This window comes from Silene latifolia, chromosome 11 (genome assembly GCF_048544455.1).
Source record: "Silene latifolia isolate original U9 population chromosome 11, ASM4854445v1, whole genome shotgun sequence".
NCBI lineage: Eukaryota > Viridiplantae > Streptophyta > Magnoliopsida > Caryophyllales > Caryophyllaceae > Silene > Silene latifolia.
The window spans coordinates 177,384,473-177,396,930 of NC_133536.1; positions in this window are offsets into that span (position 1 = coordinate 177,384,473).

Genomic DNA, 12,458 nt, shown 5'->3' on the forward strand with positions numbered 1-12,458 from the left:
GGAGAGGATAGATATGTTTTCAGGTCTTCAAAGGCAGCCTGATGATCAGGGGTCCATTGGAAGTCTTTGTTTTTCCTTAGCAGATTATAGAATGATTTGCACCTCTCTGACGATCTTGAAATGAACCTGTTCAGAGCCGCTATTCTTCCAGTCATCTTTTGTATGTCTTTGACTGTCTTTGGTGGTTCTAGCTCCAGGATGGCTTTGATCTGTTCAGGGCTGGCTTCTATTCCTCTTTTTGTCACCATATACCCCAAAAATTTGCCTGCTGAGACTCCAAAATGGCATTTCTGTGGATTGAGCTTCATATTGAATTTCTCCAGTATTTGGAAGGCTACTTCCAGGTCTTTGACGTGGTCTTCTGCCTTTTTTGATTTGACTACCATGTCATCTATGTAGACTTCCATGGTATCTCCTATTTGGTCTTTGAACATCATGTTGACTAACCTTTGATAGGTTGCACCTGCATTCTTTAATCCAAAGGGCATAGCAGTATAACAGTATATTCCTCTTTCAGTGATGAAAGCTGTACTTTCCTGATCTGCAGGGTGCATCTTTATTTGGTTGAATCCACTGGAGGCATCCATGAATGTTAACATCTCGTGGCCTGCAGTGGCATCCACCATTGCATCGATGTGTGGCAGGGGAAATGGATCTTTGGAGCAGACCTTGTTTAGGTCGGTGTAGTCTACACAGACTCTCCATTTGCCGTTTTTCTTTTGGACGACTACCACATTTGCAAGCATGTCAGGGTACATTACTTCCCTGATCATTCCCATGTCCAATAGCTTGTCAACTTCTTGGTTGATGATTTCATGCCTCTCTGCAGCAAATTTTCTTCTTTTTTGCTGTACAGGCTTAAAGGATTTGTCAATATTTAACTTATGGGTTATAATATCAGCATCTATACCAGTCATATCAAAATGTGACCAAGCAAAACAGGACATTTTAGTTTTGAGAAAGCTGACCAGATTTGGTCTGACCGAGTCTGGTGCATCTGACCTTACAAGTACCTTCCTGTCAGGGAATTCTGGGTCCAGAATGACCTCTCATGTTTCCATCTGTGATTGTGCAATATATTCTTTCCTGACCGGTGAATTTAATTGCTATGCAAGGGACTTACCTGACTTTGAGGGTTTCAAAGCCTGGGTGTAGCATTCCTGAGCCGTCCTTTGTTCTCCCCTGATAGTGGTTATCCCCCATTCGGTTGGTATTTTCACACATTGATGGTATGTTGATGGGATTGCTTTGACGTTGTGGATCCATGGTCTGCCCAGGATTACGTTATATGAAGATAGGCAATCCATTACCCCGAATCTTTCATATGAAGCCACGCCTTCCACATAGGTAGGCAGACTAATTTCTCCCAGGGTGTTCTTTGTTTCTCCGCTGAACCCAACCAGGACGCTGGATTTCTTGATGATCTTATCTTCATCTATCTTGATAGCTTTGAGGACGTCAAGCATCACCAAATTGATTGAACTGCCCCCGTCTATCAGGATTCTTGATACCTTAGCTGTGCCAATTTGCATGGTAATTACCAAGCTGTCATGGTGTAGATCTGATATTCCTTGTAAGTCTGAGTCATCAAAAGTAATAGCAGGCAATGACTTAGATCTAAGAGGGGGCTGAAGTCTAGACTCCCTGTATATTCTTTTGCCAGCCGAGCTGGTCAGACCACAGATTTCTGATCCTCTATTTATGAACATGACTTCATAGATGGGGGGAGGAGGAGGAGGATCTCTGTCGTTCCCTGAATCTCTCTTGTTTTGTCCTTCATCTTTGTTCTTTGGCTGCTGGATTAAGTCCTTCAGATAACCTTTCTTTAGGAGGTATGCTACTTGTTTCCTGAGTTGGATGCATTCTTCTGTGGTGTGCCCGATGTCCTGGTGGAAGTCACACCATCTCGTTGGATCTTTCCTGGGGTTGTCGGATTTTTGGGCCATCGACCGTATCTCCCAAGCTTTCCAAGCGTTTGATTAATCCTGCAGTATTTATAGAGAAGTTATATTCAGGAATAGTTGGTAGGCTAGAAAGGTTACCTTTGTGTTCTTGTGCTATGTTGACTTCAGATCGCTCAGGCCTGGAATAGGGTGCTGATCTGGGGTTGCCTCCTTTCTGGTAGGAGCTTTTCCTGTTAGTGTGTCCATAGCCTTGCTTTCCTCCGGACGAGTTTGTTCTGAAGTTGAGATCTTCCTCCAATCTGACATGTTCTAAGGCGATGGATTGAACAGTGGCAAAGGTTGGGCAGGCTTTTTTGGTTAAGTCTGCATAGATGTCACTATCAAGCAGGACTCTTTGCACAAGGCTTCTATTCTTTGTTTCTTCGTCACACACGGGAATGGCTACCTTCTCTTTGACAAATCTTGCCAGAATTCTTTGAGAGATTCTTCAGAAGTTGCTTTACCCCGAACAGTTCTTGGGTCTCTCTTAGCCATGTCTCTGTTGATTGCGAATTGTTGATTGAAGGCATTGACCAATTCTGCAAAATTCTTGATACTTCCATTTGGGAGATTGATGAACCATTGTAATGCTGCTCCGGTCAGGGTTGTACCAAAGCCTTTACACATGCAGACCTACCTGAGTTCACTGGGTATTGAGGCAGCCAACATCTTCTGTTTGAATATGGCAACGTGATTTTGTGAATCAGACGTTCCATCATAAGTTCTCATGGACGGGACGGTAAATTTCTTGGGGAGATCAATTTTTGCAATCTCATCTGCAAAGGGTGAATCAGCGAAGCTGTCAACTTCTACTTCAGCCACATATGGTCTGGCACACCAGGTATATTTTCTATTTTGTTGTGGAGTTTTTGAATTTCCTGAAGCATAGCCATCATTATTGCTGCTTCAGTTTTGTTTGTTTCATCATTATGAATGATTTGAGTGCCGGATGGGGTATCCTTCTCCGGAGTTCCAAAATTGGAAAAGTCAATGTTTTTGATAATGGATGAAAATGGGTTTCCTGGTTCGAATCTGGTCTTGGAGCCTGAAGCCTGATTTTCCAATTTCTTCTTCAGGTTAGACTCAGATTCCTTCGGTCTACTGATTTCAGCTTCTGCTTGGGCTGCCTTTTCTTGAATTGTCTCCAACTCTTTGATTTTAGCCAAGGCAGCCACCAATTGTTGTTCAGGAGTGAGTTCTACCATTTTTGTATGTGAATATTAAATGAAGAATGGCAAAAGGAATTTTTTGATTAATGAACTAGATGCCCCACGGTGGGCGCCAATTGTTTTAGCAGGATTTTCGCTGAAAGGATCCGACTTGATTATAAAGTAATTAGGGTATCTAGTTCTATAAGTTTGGAAAAATGTTATGAGTAAATAATAAGGAAAGACTAAGTATAAAGAATATCACTTTTATTATTTTTATAAGCTGAGTACAAACTCGTGTATATAATTGAATATTCAGGAAATGGTGAGAGATAAATTGTAAATAACTAAGGAATAATGAATGTCTTTACAAATGCTGGATTATGCTATTTATAGTTCTACAAATATTAACGTTGTATTCAATCTCAACGTTCTTCTCAATTGTCGGAGCTGTTACCTGATTAATAGGGCACATTCCCTATTAATCCGGTTGACTCGTTCTTCTCTAACTAATCTTTAGCTTTTCTCCCTTTGCACGTCTTGATTCATGGGGATGATGTAGTCTTATAGTTAGACTTGGTCTTCCTTGAGAATAGGACATGAGCATTTATCTTCATATAACCGTTTTGCTGCTCTTCAGCTTAATCTAGCCTGCTTAAGTGCGCTGTCAGGCTATTCTGCACTTACCATCAGGCTTTTCTTCTAGGATTTAGTAGCCTGCTTATCCTGTAGTACTCTTCGTCTGCCAAATAGTAGTTAGATTTGTCCGGTCCCTGGTTGCCTCAATCAGCCTAGTAAGGTCAGGCTAAGTTAGAGTCAGATCAGGCTAAATTGGGCCTAATATATATATATATATATATATATATATATATATATATATATATATAAATTTTGTTCCGAAAGTTTTGATGAATCATTTACCCTTACTAAATCACTAATATAATGAGAACCGTGAGAACCCTTACTAAATCATCCTCAAATCTTGTTCCGAAAGTTTTGATGAATCATTTACCCTTAGTTTAGTTTTTTTCCAACACATTTTTAGTATAGCTAAACATAAATTTTTGATTTTATTAACAAAATATACATTTAATGTACAAAAATACAATTAGTATACTAAAATGGCTATAGATGCACTGAAACGAATACTAGGTGCATGAAAATTGTTACGTGCATGAAAATGATTACTAGGTGCATGAAAATATTAGGCTATAGGTGCACGAAAACGAGTTCTAGGTGCGTGAAAATTGTTAAATACATGAAAAATGACTAGTAGGTGCATGAAAATTAATAAAATATTTCTCGTCTAGATTCCGGTCAATAATTTATACTTTTTGGACCAATAAATATGTTATTTAGGCATAAAATTTTATGCCGAATCCAAATATGTCGTTATTTTTTAGAAAAAAAATCCGTAAGGTGGAGTTCTCACGGTTGCCATTATGTAGGTGGTTCTCACCAGATCTCAAATTTATATATATCACGTTTAATCTCATACATGCACTTGTATGCATTCAATCTTAAACACGCGAATTCTATGAAACAACTAAATGATGCAACGTCACTCGTCATGTGACTCAACTATGCGCAACATTCCCATTTTTCGGATACTATTCCACGCACATACCGCGTCAAATCCACCACATGATCACACATGTGTTTTCAATCATCCATTCTCATCTATTACCAACACTTCCGCTGATACAAAAGACCATAATCACAATCATGCAAATGACCACTATGTCACACACATTGTAACCCAATTACACATTTCACGCTAATAACTTTTATCCAAGTCTCACTTTTACAAAGCAAAGCCACAAAAATATGGTCAAACACAAGCAATCCATAAGGTCTCATTTATATGGGGTCAACATATCTATCTGACGTGAACTAACCACTATCGGTTGCGAACATAAGGGTATACACACCATCAGGTCTATTACAGACAAAAACAAGGGCCAAAGCAGACCACTCGGTCGAGTGTAGAAGGTTACTCGGCCAAGTAGGCGGCCACTCGGTCGATTGCAATATTGTGCACTCGGTAGAGTGTCACCTGGGTATAACATTTCTGTTCTCAAACCATTTCCAAACTTTCCTATTCCATCACTTAGATTCTAATAAATCCCGATGGTGACTCATATACCATTAAACAACCGAATCAAACACGGTAATTGGCCTTATGGCCATCATTATTACATACTTAAGATAAAATATCCAAGGCATACTGCCAACACAACATAATATTTCATCATCAACAGCTGCACCGTAGTGCGACACTCTAGTCACATTAGTAACAGGACACATTACACTATCTCATGGACACGGCCTAATTACTCATCACTCCCAAGGAATAACAAAAACATCATCACTCACTTAATCATTACAACAAAATCACGACGTACACCGTGGGCGTTTCTCAATAACGCTTGGGAGGCAACTTTACAAGCAACATCTACACTAGTACCACTCTCAATGTCGGGGTCCGACACAACCACTTTCACACATCATTCCTATATACTTAGGTTAATGCCCCACTCTTACTCTCATGTCTACAAAACCAAACTTGGTATTACCAAATCCACAATTATGTACATGTCGATTATTAGAACTCAATTCTTCCATAGTTAGGTCACCTCACACGGATTCACTCAAAACTTAAAACAATTTCCTTTTTGAATGTCAGGTTACCACTTGCAAAATCTCCAACTCATCTCTCGATCTAGTACTATCGCTCTAGTACTCTCTCTCTCTCTCTCTCTCTCTCTCTCTCTCTCGTATCCCAGATTCCTAAATCCTATCACCATTTATCCCAAATTTACACCCTTCCTTAAGTTACATTTCACGTTCTCCCCAACTTTTATCAGCTCATGTCATCGCTCTCTCTTACCCCTAGTTCATCAATTATTCCCTCATCATTCTACAAATTCTAACTCAACCACATGCTAACCAAAACATCTGAGTTGTGCTCAAAAGGTCATCCTCACTTGTCCTCAAATGACATTCACTATCTATGAGTCCACACCACTGCTAAGAATCCAAATTCTGATTGTATTCCACTACCGTCTTAGTTATCTCTCATGATCAATTCACCATACTCAAAGCATTACATGGGCCAACTACCGTCCTAGTGTTCCTAAATTATCAAACTTGATGACTATGTCCAAAATCACTCATGTTGTCGGAAACATGTGCCTAAGGGCTAGGGTTAGAAAACACTCTTTTGGGCTCACACACAACTCTATGCCCGGATATCCCGGGTTAACTCAACGGGTAAAGATGATGAGAATTAAAACAAGTCAGAACGGATAAGGAAAAGATAGGAAATCAAATAACATGGAGGAGATAAGAATCCATGACCGACACCTTAAAATTGCCCTAATAGCACACTTGAAACATGATGAATTTTGTAAAAGGATACAAATTCAAAACTCAACTCTAATGTAATTTTACTTAAACTTGACTCAAATGCGAAATGCTATATTAAAACTTTAACATAAAGGTCATTTGTTTCAAATTTCTCAAAAACTTTAATACAATGTAATCTGTCATAGGATGGTACATGTCATTCTAGGCCAAGTTCAAAGTATTACTATTTGATTGGTAGAAAACATAACTTAGAAAAGTCAAAAATCCGAGTAGGTATACCATTCTTTTTCGAAAACAAAACTTTAAGGCGGAAAAATTCATTATGCATGACTTCACTAAACATTATACTTAAAGATGAATAATAAGGAGTAAATAAGGTACATCACGAGCGAAAAAATCAAAGCTTATTTATATTTTCACAACATTTTCGGGAAATTTGTCAACCTTTAAGACAGAAAAATTTTGATTCACACCTTTTTATTACAAAATTTCAAAAACAATATTATAGTTTTACAATACTATTAAACCATAATTTGGTTAAAATCAAAATTGTTCATATTCCTCACTTGGTTAAAAATTTAGGCTAAAATTTGCAACGAAATCTTCATTTCCAAGACAGTATACCACACTACTAGGCATAACTGTAGTCTTTGTAAGACGATTAAAACGAGTTCCAACTATGAAAATCAAATATTTAGGTAAACTTTTAAGATGAAACTTTCATATACAAGACAAAATCCGACATTAACAAAAGCGTTAAGCCTTTCTTGTTCAATTTGACCCAACAACAAACACGAAAATCCGGTTATTGATTCAAAAGAACAAGTTTCTAAGCTCATCCGTGGTGAGAAAAACATTTATCGTGAAAATCTTATTTTGGACCACTCTAATGATATAGAAAATCAACCATTACTATGAAATTGAACAAGTCATGTAATTATTTGATAAAACTTTAATAAACATGTGTATATATAAGACCATTTCAAATTGCAAAATGAAGAAGATGGACTCAACTACATGGTCAATATTTAAGAAGACGTATAAAGAAAAGTGGAGTAGCAAAGTGTAATTCAAACAACAAATTACAATATGAAAATTTTGAATTATTTTAATATAAATCGATGCCGAAGTTACGAGGGTCGAGGTAAGAATGAAAAGATAAGGTAGAAAAAAAAAAGCAAATTTTACACGAATTTATCAGCTAAACAGGCCCACTCGGCCGAGTATTTAGGGCACTCGGTCGAGTGCAGCTCCACTTGGTCTAGTGACAGGTTACTCGATCGAGTGGAAATTTTTCAAAAAGTTTTCCAGTTTCTTAATATTTGCCCACTCGATCGAGTGACAGGTCCACTCGGTCGAGTGACTGGTCAACACGCTCGAGTACTACTCTACTCGATTGGGTTTGGCTTCACACTCACCATCTTTGGTACCTTACTCCCAAAATCATAACTATTCTACCAGTAACCATCATCGTTCATGCTTTAACAACAATAGCAAGCTCAATTATGTATAGGATATCTACATGTCAAGATTCGGGACTACCATCCCTCATATCAACACACACTAATCCTAGCCACAGCATATTCACGTAATTCCTCTCATTCATCCATCACATGTTATCATATTCTACACAAATGATTCTATCATACGATAAACCTATTACGAGTCACAAACACATGTATGCATACCACCTTCACTAATGATCATATTCCATGCTACATGCAAACACGCTTTAATACTATATAACACATATGCATTCATGTTACGATTCACATAACGTTTCCCATAGTCCTAACCACTCACGTAGTGTCCAACTGAGATGATAGGCACTAGCTTTGGCATGAGGGCGCCTACTCATCTAAAACCGATCTTCTATTGTACTCATATCGGGTTCATTTTACTTAGACTCTCCTAGATTCATTTTTGGTTCATTAGTTTTAGGTTCCAAAATCGTCGCTCTGATACCACTTTGTAACACCCCAAACTATCCGGCCAAGATAATTAGAGCGTTACCATCTCGGTTTCCCGAGGTAGAGTTTCAAAACTTCAATCAAAGAACATTTTATTAATGTCATGTTTAATAAATTACATAAACGTAAACAAATGAATAAAAGTACAACTCATGATAACTATAATCTTCTAATCCACTAGACTCGTCTCGTGACTCATCAAGCTCGTCCCGTCTCCCGCGTACTATCCAAACAACATGTACTTAACCTACTCCCCTTATGACCAAAGGATATCATATGGATTGACACAGACCACCCCAAAAGAGATAGGTGACAATTACATAGACACAACAAACGTCAGTTTCATTAAATAAATAAAGTGTGACTCGACTTGAGTGTGTGAACATACAACATGACTATGATATGAATGAACTACCATAAAAAACCACCACCACGGTACCGGGACACGCCTAGACATACCGACAACCACACTGGTACCGGGACACGCCCAGACATACCAATAAACACAAACAGGTACCGGGACACGCCCAGACGTACCGGGTCTGGAAGCCAATCGGATCCCCTGCTAGACGTCGTGTCTCAACCACACGAGTCCCTCCGTAACTCAAGCCATTAATGTGCACATCCCTCTTGCAATGGGAAGCTCTAAGAGGCGACTTAAGCGCTAGACGGTCTCCCAACCGTCTTACGTCTCCAAAACAGCAACAACGTGAATCCTCCAACATATACAATCACAACCGTCACAATATGAAGTGCATGATATACCATATACACCATGACATTCCAAACATACCATGGATACCATGGATACCATTTCCTCAAATCCCGACTGACACGATTGTCGCAACCCTATCAAAAATAAAACCAACTGGTCCCTATAAAATGTAGTAGAGGCAATCGTGTATCGAATCCACAGGGAGATGGGAAAATGTATGCTAAACTAATTCTGCCTAAGTAAACGATTCTTGGGGTTTTGATTGTTTATTTTAAACTACGGAGATATGAAGGAAAGAGAACAAAAGAGACAAAGATTAAACTTTAGAGAAATTGAAAAATAAAGAGAGATAGCTAGAACAGTCAGTTCACCATGGTTTCCTAGGAGTTCAATCTAGGGTCACAGGTCAGCATAAATTCGGTCTGCAGAGTAATGAAAAGGTCCTCTCATTCCGCTATTCGCCCTAAAACATTACTAGCTTAGCTTTCACCCTCACTAGCATGCCCTAATGTTCATTGCAGGTCTTACCCCTTCCAATCTCTCGATCTAGGTCAAGGTGTACCGGTTTAATTTGCTGAATGCGTCAACTCAAGCAACTAATCGCTATCAAAAGCAATGATTAACAACACAAACCTAATTTCCACTAAACCCTAATCACCTGTCATAATTCCCTAATTACCATGGCTCCCTTATGTCCTAACATAGGAGGATTAGCTATGCATGATAGATATTGAAGAAACAATGATAAATACAATGAATAAATTAAACATATCAATTAATTAAATGAGAGATAAGAGAAAGAGAAATCAATAGAAAGGGTAAGAACAAGAATGAAATTGCAATAATGATTAATTAAAACAAATATTAGGAATACCGAATACAAGAGAGTAGCAATGTATTAATTAGGTCTAGAGAATAAAGTTCTAAGGAAAGGAGAGAGAGAGAGAGAGAGAGAGAGAGAGAGAGAGAGAGAGGGTCCTCGTGTCGTTCCCTCATCTCTTCTTATTTATTCTAAGTTACAAAATAAAATATCCAAAAAGATTACGTAAAAGACAAAGGCTATCGATCGAGTAGAAATAAACTACTCGATCGAGAACACAACTCAGCAAACCTCTCGATCGAGTAATATTCATACTCGATCGAGGGACTCCATAATCACCCATCTCGATCGAGAAAGCTAAGCACTCGATCAAGATCTTTCTTCATCCAAAGGGGCTCGATCGACTGGTTTTGGCAACCAATCAGACCGATAGAGAACAATAGCACCATATCAGCGTAGGTGCACTCAAAGCATCTTCCGTAACCACTTCACGCATCCTTAGGCATCAATATCCGGGCTCCGATTCTTCTTTCTCCGAAATGCATGCAAACGGGACAAGTTTAGGCTCGACTGTGCTCCTTACGGCTGATTTCTGCAATTAACACAAGATAGACCAAAGTAGACTATTCGGGGGAAATTTGTAGCTAGATGCCACTTAAATAACATATAAATGCGTGTAAAAATAGGATGAAAACCTTATATAAAAAACACGCATCACCGATTCGTCGAGTCGTCATGACCAACAACATGAAATACGACTCACTCAATGCAAATGAATGATAAAAAACTCATTTTATAAATAAATGCAACAATGAAAACTGAGTAGGATAAACCTACCTTACAGCAAATCCGCATAAGCAAACCGTCACACAAACTAGGCCCGTCTCGTAAAACCGTCTCACAAAACTCATTTCCTAAAATACGATAATAATACAAATACAAATACAAATACGTATAAATATACCAATCTAATACATATAAATATATGTATAAATATACTATTCTATTTATACAAATACGATCAATTAAACCCGTTTTATACACTACCCAAAACCCGACTCAAGCTCAGGCCACCACCACCACCCACTACCCACTACCACTGTGGACCACCACCACCGGCCATGGTGGTCCACCGCCAACCCACAACCACGACAACAACAAACGGCAACAACAATAACAATTACACCAACATCAACAACAACAACCACACACGACACAAACACCACCACCACAACCGCCACCTGCCATTGCCAGCCACGCCAACCACCACCGTGGCCTCCCCTAGACAGGGTGGGTCCGGGAGCAGCAATGGAGATGACAGCAACCACCAACAACAGCCGAAACATCCACCGCATGACCCACAAACAATGACAACAAAACAGGTCGTACAACCACTTTTGACCTCGATTTTCGACCACCACAGCCACTCTACCCACTCACCAAGACCACCACTAGCTCCTCCTCACTTCTATTAACTTAACCCACCCAAGGTCCGCCCAAAACAGCCACGAATGGTGGGTCAAAATACCGTCTTAAAACTGTCGCACAAACCAGCTATAACAACAATTTAACTCCTATGTTATAAATTAAATAATATAAAGGCTACTATAATACGGTCTTACCTTACGAATTCGAGGCGGAGGGTCAAAATCTCCATATCTTCCAATCTCTCTCTTTTCTCCTTTTTCTCTCTATATTTGATGGTGGATTTTATGAGATTTTGTGAGTGGATAAGGGTGGGTGGATAGGGTATAAGGGGTATATATAGGGTTGGAATAGTATAATACATGTATCTTATTATTATTATTATTATATCATTATTATATTATTCCGTCTCAACATAACTCGTATAAATACAATAAAATATTATTATTATATAATTATTAAATACGCAGTATTACAAAAATAGTACTCATACCTGTTTTCACTAGCATGTGATCTCAGAACCTGCCTACGTACTCCAGCAGAGAAGAGCATCAATCCAACCTCTAAATGCACTTTCCTCTATTAATCAATGTCAGGGTTAATGATCGACTCTGCAACCATCTTCCGATCTTCATCCTCTAAATCTTCAAACTTCTCAATTCCTTAGACAGATCCAAATCCTCCTCTATTTCGCCTAGGAATCAGCTTTGATTTTCCCTCCTTCTATGTCCTTTCAAATAAAACTTCAGCCACCAAGTCCTCTTCCTACGTCAAAATATGAATTTGCTAGATCAGACTCCCCTTCAGTTTATACACTCGAGCCATCAACTTTTTTTTCTTGTACTAACAGTTTTTTGTACCTCCCTTTTATTTGAACCCCTGCCTTTTTGTTTTTTACCAACAACCTGCTCCTGCTCCTGCTCCTTACCCTTAGAGCATCCACATTGAAGAGGATGGATCATCCTCTTAGCATTCTCTTTCATCTAAGAGGATGTCCTCTTCAATGTGGGTATATACTCTTAACATCCTGTTTAAAGAGGAAGAGGAAGACTTCCTCTATTTTTAGAG